The sequence below is a fragment of the Pseudorca crassidens genome, chromosome 18 (assembly GCF_039906515.1).
Source record: "Pseudorca crassidens isolate mPseCra1 chromosome 18, mPseCra1.hap1, whole genome shotgun sequence".
Classification (NCBI taxonomy): Eukaryota; Metazoa; Chordata; class Mammalia; order Artiodactyla; family Delphinidae; genus Pseudorca; species Pseudorca crassidens.
In genome coordinates, this window is record NC_090313.1 from 24,730,163 (window position 1) to 24,741,133 (window position 10,971).

The 10,971-nt window shown below is 38.1% G+C and overlaps 1 pseudogene; it reads left to right on the forward strand.

Moving 5' to 3' along the window:
* Nucleotides 1-7,381: 7,381 nt before the first annotated feature.
* LOC137211485 (E3 ubiquitin-protein ligase TRAF7 pseudogene) lies at nucleotides 7,382-9,129 on the forward strand (annotated as a pseudogene).
* The last annotated feature ends 1,842 nt before the right edge of the window (nucleotides 9,130-10,971 follow it).

The following is a 10,971-nucleotide window of genomic DNA, read 5'->3' on the forward strand; positions in this document are numbered from 1 at the left end:
CAAAAAAACTAGGCCAAGGACCCTTACTGACACCTCACCAAAGAAGATATACAAACGGTAAGTAAGCATTAGAAAAGGTGTTCCACATCATAAATCATCAGAGACATGCATATGAAGATGAGACACTACTACACACCTAGTAGAATGGGCAAAATCCAGAACGCTGACAACACCAACTTCTGAAGAAAATGTGGAGCAACAGGAACTCTCAGTCATTTCTGGAGTGAGTGCAAAATGGTACAGCCACTTCGGAAGATAGTTTGGCAATTTCTCACAAAACTAGACATATTCTTTCTATATGATCCAACACTCATGCTCCTTGGTATCTACCTGTTGACTTGAAACAAAGAGACTACCAGATATTTCTCCAGCAAAGATAGTTTTATTTGGGGTCAGCAGGGAATTGCAATTCAGGGTCTGCAACCATGGCAAGTCATATGCAAATCCTGCATAGCAAAGGAAGGAGAATGCTTTTATAGAGATGAAAAGGAGGTTGGGTAGGCTCTAGTAAACAAAAATTCCATGGCTTTTCATTGGCAGAGTCCTTGCCAGGAAAGAAATGGAGTCTTTCTTCATCCTGTTGGGCTCTGTTATCATCACAGGGTGTGAGAGCTCCCCACTTTGGTCTTCCTACTCTATTTAACTGAGATTTCTATTTATTATTATTATTATTTTATATAACCAAAGGATTCAAACATTTATATCCACAGAAATCCTGCAAACAGATGTTCATGGCAGTTTTATTCATAACTGCCTCAGCATGGGAGCAACCAAGATATCTTTCAGTAGGTAAATGGATAAACTGTGGTACATCCAGACAATAGAATATTATTCAACACCAAAAACAATGAACTATCAAGTTATGAAAAGATACAGAGGGACCTTAAATGCATCTTACTAAGTGAAAGAAGCCAGTCTGAAAAGGCTCCATATTGTATGATTCCAGTGGGGGATACTGATAATGGGGGAGGCTGTTTGGGTATAGGAAGTATATGGGAAATCTCTGTATCTTCCTCTCAATTCTGCTGTGAACCTAAAACTGTTCTAAAAATAAGTCAATAATAATAACAAAAACATTCCAGAACAAAAGTGGATTCAAGATGTGCAGAAACATGAGAGATCTATGGGAAATGTTCTCCCAAGTTTTCTAGAATCTTAAGGTTCATTAGGACCTATTCAAACCATTAGGTAATAACTAAATAGAACTGTGCAAATGACTTCTCAAAACATCCAATTTTGGCTGTAACCTCATTGTACACAAGAATCCAGTGGTAGCTGGATTCTTGTTTTCAGGTTCGGATTCCCTAGGAGCAGAGACTAAAAGAAGGATTATTGTGCAAATGATATAGTAATGAAATTCTGTCATTAAAACCTATGAAAGTGTGAGGAAGCAAGATTAAGCATGAAAAAAAAAAGCTAGATAAAGATTTGATTTCAGCTGATCTCTAGCTTCAGCCTGAACCAACAGAGAGCATAAATGGCAGTACAAAGTTGTCAACCTTGAGGGAAGGTTGCTAGTTTTCTGTACTCCCGTATCTGTTAGTCTTTGGCTTTACCCATGCCTAGGGTGAGTGCAAAACTGTGAGCTACTTCTGGTTGTTTCAGAAAACTCAATTTTGCCAAGACCATTTTTCAGGATAAGGGAACAGAGTTCAACTACTGTCAGACAACAGCCATAGTAGCTGAAACATGGGCACTCCAGCCCAATAAAGGTGATATGGGCAGGGTACCAAACCGCGTTTACTACATAGTATAATGGCTTTATATAACATAATTAGGCTTCAAATAAAGTAATCTTAAGTTGCCTTAGAAATTTATTATATAAGTAGCCTTAACAAACACACGTGTCAAATTCACCCATAAGCACACACATGTACTCATGTACACACAAACATGTATATATAGTTCCACTGTAACAGATATGGAATATGAAACATACATATTTAATTGACATAAATTTTTATACTTTATAATTTGTAAAGCATTTCTAATTAGAAAGGTGACTGATTCATCTTTATTATTTGCCTAGAGATTCTAGATAATGCCTGATTATATTTTTTCCTCACACATTCCCTGCAGTAAGTTCTAGCAATGAAAACATTTCAGATACATTAGCATTGCACCCAAGGTTGTGATAATTATTATTCAAAAGAATCTTGTAGTATATAAATATTTAAATTTCATACTAAGTATTTCAGTTTTGTGGCTTTTAGCACTCTCTTTAAATTGGTGCTTAATATAGCCTTCTTTGACTTTTCTTCCACTTTAAAAACAAAATAACCAACAATAGTAACCATAAGAGAATTCTGCTTTTCAAGCTTTCTTTAAAAGTTTGGCACCCTAGCAGGTGTTGGTGAGTCTTTATAAAGAAACAGAAACAGAAATTAAGGAATAATAACTGACTCCCTCTTTAAGGTACAATAATTCTGTTTCATTAAAAGTTATTTCCTTTTTTAAGAACTTAGGCAATCTTTTGTCCAAATTAAATATTCTTTTATATTTTCTTATACTAGGACACCTGCTGGCACATAAATTCAAAATGCCAATACACTGCTTTAATTATGTTTGTCATAGGGAACAGTCCTTTAGTGTTTTTCAGGGTGCTGAAGATTATAAGACGCAAAACATTCTATGGGCAAAAAATTAATGGATGTCCAGCAGACAAATTCCTTAAACAGTGGTGAAGGTCACTGAAGATGCCCTTCACTTATGCTGAAGTTGTCAGACTTCCTTTTCATTCAAAGATTTTGTCTTAGTGTGTGGAGATTTTAATTTGGGATGTGAGTTTGAATTACTAAATGAGAAAACTCTATTTGTTGTGACCTAAATGAGATATGTGTGAGAAATTCATTGCTGTTTAACATTCGGGGTAACAGAATCTTACACATTTCCTCGTGCTACTCTGGTTTGTTTTCACTACACCCAGTGACAAAGAGAGATGTCAAATATTGTTACTTTTTCAAGACAAGTAATACTTTACAAGTGTGATTTTGTGCAATCCTCATAATAATCCCTGGAGAAAGGTTATTTTTATCTCTGTTATTTAAAACAAGGGCATCCTTTAAGAGAAACATACATTACAAAATAGAAAAATTACTATTCTTGTCCTATGATTTGTATGAGAGCATGGGCACTATGGGCTGATATGAAGATGAATCTTTCAAGCTAGGTAAGTAAGGATAAGTCATCTCTTTCACCTCTTTGAAAGCAATTGCAAGAGATCTAAAAACCATGCAGAAGTACGATAAAGGTATAAAAAGAAACATAAATTCTGTTTCAAATACTGTATACTGTAAAGTATGAAAAAACTACAGAAACGAGAAGGAAAAAATGTTACAATTGTCTTGATGAAATAAATTATTGATCTACTGGCATTTCAAAGTAGAAAGCCAATAGCTGTTTATCTATACAATTACAAAAACACACACATTAATATTTAAGTAATGATATAGGGATACTGAAAAACGTTTAATTTTTCACCAATCTAATATAATACAGTGGTTAAATATGTTTAATATTGGGCCTTTATGACATTTCATTTTGATGAAAACTGATGATTCATGAAGTTGCAACATGTATAACAGAAGGGTATTTGACAGAAAGTCAAAACATCTGGCTTCTATTTGTAAATATCTCATGACCTTTCTGAATATCAGTTTCTTCACCTGTTAAATAAAGAGGCTGGATCAAATTATCTGTAAATTCTTTTTTGGATGAATATATTATGATTCTATGTATGAAAACACTCTGGAACCAAAATATATCTTTAAACAAATGTACTGAAATACTTATAAGGCCTGTATATTGAAATGTAAATTTTCATTAGTATTTTAAATTATATTTTATATTTAGAAAATCTAAGTAATTTTATTTTATTAAAATATATACACAGGGGCTTCCCTGGTGGTGCAGTGGTTAAGAATCTGCCTGACAATGCAGGGGACACGGGTTCGAACCCTGGTCCAGGAAGATCCCACATGCGGCACAACAACTAAGCCCACAAGCCACAACTACTGGACCCGCATGCCACAACTATTGAAGCCCGTGTGCCTAGACCCTGTGCTCCACAACAAGAGAAGCCACCACAATGAGAAGCCTGCACACCTCAACGAAGAGTAGCCCCTGCTCGCTCCAACTAGAGAAAGCCCGCGCGCAGCAATGAAGACTCAACACAGCCGAAAATAAATAAATAAAATAAATAAATTAGAAAAATATATATATATACAGGTAGTATAATTTTCTTATAAAATACATTTCTCTAATATATAATTAAATATTGATCCCAGAATACATCTAATTTAGACAACTGTTTTATAAAACATTACTCTATATCTAAAGGACTATTGAGATTTCACACATTCAAAATGAGAATAATTATTAAATAACAAATTCTTACTTTTTTATAATTTAGCCCATGATTATTGGATTATAAGGATTTTTAATAAGCACTGAAAATTAAGATCACATTATTTTTAACTATAATTACTGAGCAATTTAATGTCTTTTTAAAGGGATATGTGGCTATTTAAATAAAAAGTAAAACTTTTGTTCACAGTTTTATATTATCATAATATTTTACCTCTTATTCACAGTGTATTGTAGCTGTTTGCAAGAGTGACTGAGTGAGTTGTATGCTTTCTTCTTCACAATATGAGTTTGTACCAAGAAACTGTAAAAAATTAGAAATTGTTATAAATATGAGGTAAGTAATTTTGGAGCCTGATCCTCAAACCAGAGTTTCACATTTCGCATTCTCTGGTATATCTATCTGGCTATCAATAGATAGATAGGTAGATGATAGATAGATAGATAGATAGAGATGTGCCTGGAATGTAATGGTAGTAACTTTGAAATCTGATCATCTTCCAGGGAGGAATACTTTATTTAAATATATGTGTATAATGGGATGTTATTTTAAAAGGAGTTATTTTCATTGAAAAGTGCAGTAGTTTAGAAATATGATCAACAGATTCACTCTTCTTGGAATCACTCTGATTGGAAGGATACACAGAAAACAATTGACTACTTCTCTTTTTTATTCCTGAGACCACCAATCTCTTGTCTCTGGGCTCAGGTCCTACTCTAACATTAGTTACTGCCACCAACTATCAACATAATCAGTGTTCAAGCTTCACAACAGAGCTGTCAAATTTCATACTGTTAATCTCTTTGATCATGAAAATCCTTACATTTATCAGTCAAATATATTCCAATGTGCTGACAATGAAAATAATACACAGGCACACCTTGGAGATATTGAAGGTTCAGTACTAAACCATTGCCATAAGGCAAATATTGCAATATAGCAAGTTGCACGAATTTGGGGGTTCCCAGTGCATATAGAAATTATGTTTACACTATACTGTAGTCTATTAAGTGTGCAATAGCATTATATTTAAAAAACAATGTACATACTTCAATTAAAAAATACTTTATTGCTAAAAAAATGGTAATCATCATCTGAACCTTCAGCAAGGCATAATCTCTTTGCTGGTGGAGGGTCTTGCCTTGATGTTGATGGCAGCTGACTGATCAGGGTGGTGGCTGCTGAAGGCTGGGGTGGCTGTGGCAGTTTCTTAAAATAAGACAACAATTAAGTCTGCTACACTGATTGACTCTTCTGTTCAAGAACAATTTCTCTGTAGCATGCTGTACGGCTTGGTCACATTTTACCTACAGTAGAAATTCTTTAAAAATTGAAGTCAGTCCTCTCAGAACTTGCTGCAGCAATTCAGTAACAACTTCAGGTTTCACTTCTAATTCAAGTTCTCCTGCTATTTCCACTACATCTGTACATCTGCAGTTACTTCCTATACTGAAGTCTTGAACTCCTCCAAGTCATCCCTGAGGGTTAGAAACAGCTTCTCCCAAACTTCTGTTAATGTTGATATTTTGACCTCTGCCCATGAGTTACAAATGTTCTTAATGGCATCTAAGATGGTGAATACTTTCCAGGAGGTTTTTGATTGACTTTGCCCAAATCCATCAGAGGAATCACTATTCCTGGCAGTTATACCCTTAGGAAATGTATTACTTCAATAATATGACTTGAAAGTCAAAATTTTCACTTGATCCATGGGCTGAAGAATGGATGTCGTGTTTGCAGGCACAAAAACCAACATTATCCTCATTGTTCATCTCCATTACAGCCCTTGGGTGACCGGTTGCCATTGTCAATGAGCAGTAATATTTTGAAAGGCATCTTTTTTCTGAGCAGTAGGTCAGATGATTAAAAGATTCAAGAAACCATGTTGTAAACAGATGTGCTGTCATCCATGTACCCTAATGTTGGCTTTAAAAACCCTTCTCTAAAAGCCATCAAGGAGTTCAGGTCTTTTGAGCATTAGATGCATAGTTTCCTTGCTTGGTGCCCTGCAAATGCCATAATTTCCTTCACCATAACCAGGTATCAGCAGACTGGCTTTGCTGCATGTTGGGCAAGCAAACCTGAGTTCGACTGGTATCTTACACAGTAAAGACAAAAAACCTCAAAGTTACCTAGGGGTCCTTTCAGCTGAGCATGTGACGCAAAAAACATATGATGAGATACATGATAGGGAGAGTGTTTTTACATTTTGTAGATTAAAATCTATTTTGAATGTTTCAAATACTTTCTTTTTCATAGAATATTGTTTGGAATTCAGAAAATTACTAGCTTTTCTTCAGACCAGTGTACACTGGGACAGTCATATTTAAAAGTTAACTCACTTAAGTCACTTAGAAAAATAAATGGAAATGAAGATGTACACTTTTATATAGTCCATCACATTTCAAATTACAAGCTCTTATGCATCAGAAAACAATGACTGTTCATTAAACCATTATTATCCTCAAGATTTCCTTCTCTGTACTCTCCTACCAACATCCTCACCCTCATATGCTATCTCAGCCAAGAAAGAAGGGACTACCTGGATAAAATGAATTTACAGCTTTTCATTATAGATATCTGATTGTATTACTGGAGTTGCTCTATGAATCTGAGAACACAACGTGACTTTAGTTGTAAGTCTACTGGAACAGAGAAGAAAGTTCATGCTCATAAATCGAGCAATTCTATCAACAAGAATCAAATAGCAACAGACAGTTTTTTTGGACTATATCTATGACAGGTAATTATCAAAGGAAACTGGGAACCTAACAGCATATAAGAATATGGAGGAAGATAGCAGTTAGAAGACTCTAAAGTTTTAGAAGTACACTTAAGCCCTTTCCAGCAGTGGGGGAAGGTGGGGGCGATGAAGTGGGAGGGTGGGGCCACCCGGGGACCCTAGATACCTTTCTAGAGCATGAGCTTGGGCATGAGCACCAGCTGCAACTGCTTTTCTTTGGGGCGGGGGGTACCAGCAAGTACAAACAGTACCCTCGTCTAACTGTTCCAGGGATGAAGAGGACACAGCATGTCCCCACCCCCATCAGCACCCTCCCTGCCACTCAGATGCTGCTTGACTCCTCCATCTCCATCTGCTTCCTCCACTCTGAGCCCAGCGTGTCCCTGTTCCCTACGTTCTCCCTGTCCTATGGGGAGAAGGAGCCAAAGACACAGGGGTTTGCCTAGCAGCCCTCAGAAAGCTCTGCTTCCAGCTTTGCTGCCGTTTGTTCAAGGACCTTGAGATCACCATGTGTACACATACATTCTGTCAAAGATGCTCCGTGAAGTCAGAGAAGGGTCCTGTGGACAATGCCAAGCTGATGGTGGTAGAGAACACCAGTGCGGTGGCTGAGCAGATCTGGGAGCTCTTCATTCACTGAAAGCGTGTCTGCACCATGGCAGGGATCAGAAGCCATCTTCTTGGATGTGGACCTCCATGGTGCCTTTTACCATCAAGCTTAGTGCTTAGAAGGACCAAAAGGGGAGCTGTGACTACAGCCCCAATGTGCCCCCAACAACCCCAGCTACCTGCTCTTCCTCAAGATGAACCTGGAGGCTCATCTCCAAGAGTGTGAACACATCAAGTATCCTCATTCCAAGTACTGGCACATGTTCAATGGGAACCAGGACATGTATGAGACACACCTGGGGACATGCCACTTCAAGAGCTTAAATGGATTCCTGCAGTCAAGGGACAAATGCTTCCATGAGATACACATAGTGCTGGCCTGGAAGGCCCAGGAAAATCACTCTCTTTCTTCCATGCTGGGCAAAGTCTCAGAGAATACTGACAAGCTGATGAAGAGCCTTGAGCTCAAGTTTGATGTCATGGACAAAAAATAGAGCCAGCTCAGCTACGACCTCATGGAGTTCCAGAGGGAGGTATCTAATGTTGAAAGACAAGCTGTCCCACGTCAGTGCATGGCTGAACACGGGCATCCTAGGATCCTAAGACCCTCACCAGGTTTTCAAGTTCAAAGGAAACTTTCTGGTCCATCAGTGCCCCATCTGCTGTCTCTGTTCTATTCCATGGATGACCTGCCCTTAGGGGCTCCTCTGACCAGACCACCAATACATGGGACACATGTACCACCTTGCATTCAGGGGTACAATCTCTACAGTGCTCAGAAGACTGCACCATCACCAGGTAGGGTGTCCAGAACCTGCAGAAGACCAACATAATCCAGGCCCACAACAGCCCAATGTACATGCTGGTCTGTTTGCATAACATGCTCTTGAGTGGTCTCCTGAAGGCCATAAAGACCTGGGACATTATGGGTACCAAACTGCAGTTGAAGAAGGATCTCACAGGCCTCAACAAGTGGGTGTGGGCAGTGGTGGCTGTTCAAGCAGCTTCTACCAGACAAGCAAGATCTGGGACATTTGGAAGTTCAACTGCATCCATGTCCTGCAGACATCTGGTGGCAGTATCTACTCTATTAACGTGATGAATCACTTCATCGTGTGTGGCACCTATGAGAATCTCATGCATGTGTGGGATATTGAGTCCAAGAAGCATGTATGGACCTTGACTGGCAGGCCACATGGGCACCGTGTATGCCCTGGTGGTTATCTTGATGTCAGACCAGATCAAGGTCTTCAGCACATGCTACTACCAGTCCCTCAAGGTTTGGAATAGGGACAACATCATCTACATGCAGATCCTGCTGTAACAACAGGGCAGGGTGACTGTACTGGTTGTGTCCCGGGACCAACTTTTAGGGGCTGTGGGTAGTACTGTGAAGGTTTGGATTTGCTAACAGAGAATCCAGGCTGGGTCTTGGCTTTCTCTCCTGGCTGGCCACTCAGGTGGTCTCAGGGTCTCTGCCTGCCCTGTGAGCACAGGCAAACAACTCAGTCAGCCAGGAAATGCTTGGCCCCATCCTGGTTGCTGCCAGAACAATGTGAGTTCTCTCTCTCTGGGTGCCCAGTCCACTCTCTATCTCTACCCCAAATGGACTGCTGGCCATTTTACTCATGTTTTCTACTGTTTTTAGACTGTATGTAGATTTGATTAGTTCCCGATTAAAATAAAAGCTGCACAGAATGTGAAAAAAAAAGTAAACTAATCTGGACAAAGATATGGAGTTGGCTTTAGTTAGACAAAGAGTCTATCAAGGCTGGTCAAATTACAAGTTCCTGTTTATAAAAATTCTCTCAAGCTGTTTATCCTAAAGATGGCATTTGAGCAACTGATAAGTTTCCTGCTCTAGTTGGTGATGTCCATAACCTGATCTAATTAGCACTTTAAAGTAATATCCAGCTAAATCCATCAACATAGGCATTTGTGCTAGCTTAAGCAGTATTTGTGGAATTATTTCTGGGTTATATTTTCTTATGCATGGTTTAAATCTAAGAGCTATCATACAAGTAGTCTCTACACAAAAGTAATTCTGATCAACTCTCTGCACTTATAAATCCCACACAGTTGAGAAAGAAAATGGATGTTGTACAAAAGATTCAAATGACAACAGCTGCAAACAAACTGTGCCCCTGGCACATTCCGACTCTTGTTATCACCACACAGTGCAAGTGACGATTGGTTTCCTTAATCCTGTGATTGTGTTCTGTACAATTTGAATCATTTTCCCATAACTTTTGGACCTCCTACAGGCATCTATGTCCCAAATTTCATCTTTCATTGCGTTACATCTTAGTATTGTAGCAGTATAGCATGGCACTGTAAATTGATATTTTACATGCTGCCTCCGTATGCATTTAATACTGATAAAAAGAAAAATATTCATAACAGTAATGGATAGGACAGGCAAATAAGAATTATTTGGAAGCACAGCTGCCACACTCAGTGTTATAAGTGGCAATATTTTTTCTGGTTAGTTTCAATTTGATAAATATTTATCACAGCCTGCATTGTGGGCAAAAGCAAAAATGTAATCCCTGTATTCAAGGAGACAAAAATTACACATGAAACATTTAAATATAATTCAGACAGTAATTCTGTGCTAAGATGTTTGGTGCAAACTTTAACTTTTATATATGTTCTAAAATGATGTAACTAAGGATATTTATAAGGTAAATTCCCCCGCCCTTATGGTGGCATTCTCTTAGCCAATCACAATAGCTACAATTATTAAGCACTTACCATCTACCATCGCTAACATTAACTAATGTAATTGTCCTAACTACTGTGTGAGCCATTTTGTATTTTAGACCATAAGGTCACAGATGAAAATATAGATTTGGGGGAGGTTAAATATGTCTCATTATTCCCTTCACAAAGTGCAGACAGGATTCAACTGCAGGATTCTATGATTCTGGAGTTCATTTTCTTAAGCCTTTCACCATCCTGCCTAATTAGGTCCTAGTATGCACAGTATTTTTCCCCAGCTTTATTGAGATATAATTGATATTCAACATTGTGTAACTTTAAGGTGTACAACGTGATGATCTGATACACATATATTGCAGTATGATTACTTAGTGTTAGCTAACACGTCCATCAAGTCACATAATTATCGTTTGTTTTCTGTATTGAGAACATTTAAGACCTACTCTCTCAGCAACTTTCAATTATACAGTACAGTATTGCTATCTAAGCTCACAATGCTGTGTATTAGGTCCCCAGAACTTACAACTGGACG